At 38.0% G+C, this 4,203-nt stretch overlaps 1 long non-coding RNA gene across 2 annotated transcripts; it reads left to right on the forward strand.

Annotated features, from left to right (window-relative positions):
* The first annotated feature begins 128 nt into the window (after positions 1 to 128).
* LOC135207127 (uncharacterized) lies at positions 129 to 3,866 on the forward strand. Of its 2 annotated transcripts, XR_010312891.1 has the most exons (5): positions 129 to 249; positions 2,435 to 2,720; positions 3,013 to 3,075; positions 3,384 to 3,446; positions 3,791 to 3,866. It is a non-coding gene; the product is annotated as an uncharacterized LOC135207127 (long non-coding RNA). The 2 variants fall into 2 exon arrangements; XR_010312892.1 differs by lacking the exon at positions 3,384 to 3,446 and having other exon boundaries at positions 3,791 to 3,865.
* Positions 3,867 to 4,203: the final 337 nt, after the last annotated feature.

Genomic DNA, 4,203 nt, shown 5'->3' on the forward strand with positions numbered 1-4,203 from the left:
TTGATGTCGATCTTAACCCTGGACAGATATCGTGGGTCATTGCACGACCCAAGGAGTGTTTTCAAAAAAAAACATGTTTTTTTTCCCATAAATTATCACCCATGTCCAATGCGGGTGTAATCGACCTGCAGACGGTCTAGTATACTGTCAGGTTTGATGGTGAGCAGACGTCCCAGCCCCTCTCTTCAGTGCATCCCTATTTTCTGAGGAACCACTAGGGTCAAGGACGACCCACATCTTAGTAGAAAGGTTTAGTGATCGAAAATCAAAGTTATTACATAACAGTTTCTCAATGAACACTCTGTATAGTCATGTGACTTTGTTGTGTTGGAAAGTCTAGCTGGGTCCTATATCTAAGTAACACACACAAAACCGAGTGGCAGAGATGCCACATACCGCCATATTGTCCAATTTGCTTCGAGTGCCACTTTTTGCATTTTTTGCATAAAGCAAAGTTTCTAGATAAACATCAGATATTGAGTATTATTCATTCTAATCGTGTTATGTACTGTTGGAATATGTCGGAGGATGATGTTTTTTTTATAAATGAATGCCTTTGTGAATGCATTATCACGTCGTAAATGCGCTCAAGGTCACGTGACCTTGTAGTGCCAATTTCTGTGTTTTTTTACGAATAGCAAAGTTTCTTATGTAGCCAATTCATGTCGGACTGTGTGCATAATAGCTAATTAGTGGTATTTTTTTATATTGTAAATTGTTTCGGGATGTTTATGGGTCACGTGAGCAACTCTGGGAGCGGCAGAGATGTCACATAGCAGAAATATTGTCTAATTTCTTTCGAGTGTCATTTTTTGAAGTTTTTGCAAAAAGCAAGGTTTTTAGATAAATGTCGGATACTGAGTATTGTTCTTTCAATCGTAGTTTTTGTACTGTTGGAATATGTCGGAGGATGATGTTTCTATAAAATGAATGCCTTTGTGAATGCCTGCCACTTACCTACGACTTACATATGCCCTTATGGTCACGTGACATTCAAGTGCTAATTTCTGTGTTTTTTTTGCGAAGAGCAAAGTTATTACGTAGCCAATACGTGTATGACTGTGGCATAAATAGCTAATAGTATAGTTTTTTTATATTGGGAAATGTTTTACTATGTGCGCAATCATGTACGGGAGAACGTTTTACTTCGTATGCTGTTTGTAGCAAACGTGTGCGCGACCTTGGTAGTGGCTGAGGTGCCATATTGCCAATAATCCATGCGTCTTTGAATGCCCGTTTTTTTCTTTTTTTTTATGAAAAAAGCAAAATTATTAGGTAAACGAAGCATATTGAAATTGAAAAGTGTTCATGCTAGTAGTGTTGTTCATGTCAGTATAGTTTTGTTCATGCTAGTATAAATGTTTATAGTGGAATATATTGGAGGTTGGCGCGTTGTTTCATCGCGTACGTACTCTGGGCCATTGTGTGCGAAGATTCTGTTTACCTTCCTTTCCGAGTGCTCATCTCTCTCTCTCTCTCTCTCTCTCTCGCTCTTCTCTCTCTCTCTCTCTCTCTCTCTCTCTCTCATCATTCTTCTTTGATCCTTTTTGATTAGTGTTTCGTATATTCGTGGGTCTCTCTCTCTCTCTCCCTTTGTTTTAGTGTTTCACATATTTCTGGGTCTCTCTTTCACTCTCTCTCTCTCTCATCCTTTGTTTTTGTGTTTCGCATATTTCTCTCTCTCTCTCTCTAAAAATGAATCTATCTCATCTTTGAAAGCTATAGTAAGTAAAGCGCTCTCTCTCTCTCTCTCTCTCTCTCTCTCTCGCGATATAAAATAATTCCATCTCATCTCTGAAAGCTGTAGTAAGTAAAGTTCTCTCTCTCTCTCTTCTCTTGTTGTGCGTAAACATCTCTCTCTCCCCCCCCCCCCCCCCCCCCCCCCCCCCCCCCCCCCCCCCCCCCCCCCCACCCCCCCCCCCCCCCCCCCCCCCCCCCCCCCCCCCCCCCCCCCCCCCCCCCCCCCCCCCCCCTCTCTCTCTCTTTTGTTGTGCGTAAACATCTCTCTCTATCTCTCTCTTTTGTTGTGCGTAAACACCTGCGTGACCGACCTTGGAAGTGGCTGGGATCCCATATATTGACATTTGATTCCATTTTCCTTTCGAATGCCCCTTTTTGTGTGTGTGTGTGTGTGTGTGTGTGTGTGTGTGTGTGTGTTTTTTTTTTTTTTTTTTTTTTTTTTTAAGCAAAGTTATATGGTAAACATTGCTAAGAGAACAGGGTTCATGCTAGTATAGTTTTGATTTATTACTGGAATATGTTGGAGGGTGGTGTGTTGTATCGCGTACGTGCCCGGGGTAATGTTTGTGCTGATTCCGTTTGAGTGCTCATTTCTAATTTTTTTTCGAGTGCTTATTTCTAATTTTTTTTTCAAGTGCTCATTTCTAATTTTTTTTTTCGAGTGCATATTTCTAATGTTTTGCTTTTTTTTCAGTCATGGCTTCTAGGGCACGCAGAGGTCTGAGTACGGCCGAAATCAATGAAGTCATTGCTCAATATGAAAGCGATGATTTTGATGGCAGTTACGTTTCATTTGGCTGACACGTAGCAGGGACATCTTCCTGCCATTGGCCACGTCAAGCTGCGCAAGCGTGTTCGCTGCCGAAGTTGCCCATCTAGAGACGACCACAAGACGAACACAGCATGTTTGCGATGCAAACGGGCCCGTGTTCCTACAGCATCAAACTGTCTTGTGTCCGAAGTGTGTGCCTCGTACGTAGGTAAGTTACATCATGAAACTTTTTTACAACTTGTTTGCATAAATGCTATAATTTTAATCTTTACAAAATATATATCATCCATTTTTTTACCTAAATACTGCAATAGTTTATTTTTCATTTTTGTCGATATTTCCAAATATTCTAAAATATTCCCTTTTCGAAATATTTCTTTTTGATGACTGCAAAATAATTTTCAAACATCCAGCAAGCCACCTATAATAGTTTTATGCAAATCAATGCATAATTATATAGCTAGTAACATTGAAAATTTCACTCCATTCCTCCATTTCAGGTAGCAAATTTGGCCGTCGCACTTGTCGTGGGTGGGGCCCCATTTACTGTACATATCCATTAGGTAAGTTGCATACCGCTATATATTCTTGTTCTCTATAGAATTTGTGATATTCTGGTAGATTTTCATGCATAAATATCATATCTTATAGTAGTTACAGACATTTTTATAAGAAATTTTCATGGTAAAACAAGGAGGTCAACAAATGACCTATACATTAGAGTAAGTTTTATGGGTCAGATTTTTTTTTTGATGATTGCAAAATAATGTTGAAACGTCCAGCAATCTACCATAATAGTCTTATGCAAATCTACGCATAATTAGGTAACTAGATAACACATTGAAAATTACATTCCATTCCTCTATTTCAGGTAGCAAATTTGGCCGTCGCACTGTTCGTGGGTGGGGGCCCATTTACTGTATATATCAATTAGGTAAGTTGCATACCGCTATATATTCTTGTTCTCTATAGAATTTGTGATATTCTGGTAGATTTTCATGCATAAATACCATATCTTATAGTAGTTACAGCCATTTTTTATAAGAAATTTTCATGGTGAAAATAGCAGGTAAAAGTGAACTTTAGATTGGCCCCTGATATAACAGCTAATATCATCTTTGTCCAAATATTTTTACATAATTACTTTTTAGGATAATATGACTTTATTCTGTATAATAATCAGCCACTTCCTAATTCATTTTAGGTACAAAAAAAAATTCGTGAAAATTTGCCAGTTTTTGGAGGCAAAAAAAATTTACCTTTTTTTTCTCTTTTCAGATTTTGACCTCTATGGGTCCGACACCTTTTCTGGCTGTGGAGACTTGTAAATTGTAGTTTTAGGAAGGATTCCCTCATTTATTTTCTTATATAGGTTATTTTGTATTTTTTATAAATATTTTTGTAAATTATTTTTTGTTATATACTTATTTTTTTATATTTGTAATAAATATCAAATTTGTAGATGGGTATTATTTATCTCTTCAGTAGTATAGTATTATCTTTAAACTAATTTTAGAAACTATAATGTACAGCAAAAATAAAGTTACTGATTTTTGGCAAAATTTTCTAGACGCTCGGGTCGAGGTTGACCCACATTACATTTAACGGGGTGGGAGCGAAATAGCGATACCTGTCCAGGGTTAAGCATCTCTCGTCAGGGAAGATGAAGGAGTAGGGGAAGATCTGAAGTT

The sequence above is a fragment of the Macrobrachium nipponense genome, chromosome 32 (genome assembly GCF_015104395.2).
Source record: "Macrobrachium nipponense isolate FS-2020 chromosome 32, ASM1510439v2, whole genome shotgun sequence".
Taxonomy (NCBI): domain Eukaryota; kingdom Metazoa; phylum Arthropoda; class Malacostraca; order Decapoda; family Palaemonidae; genus Macrobrachium; species Macrobrachium nipponense.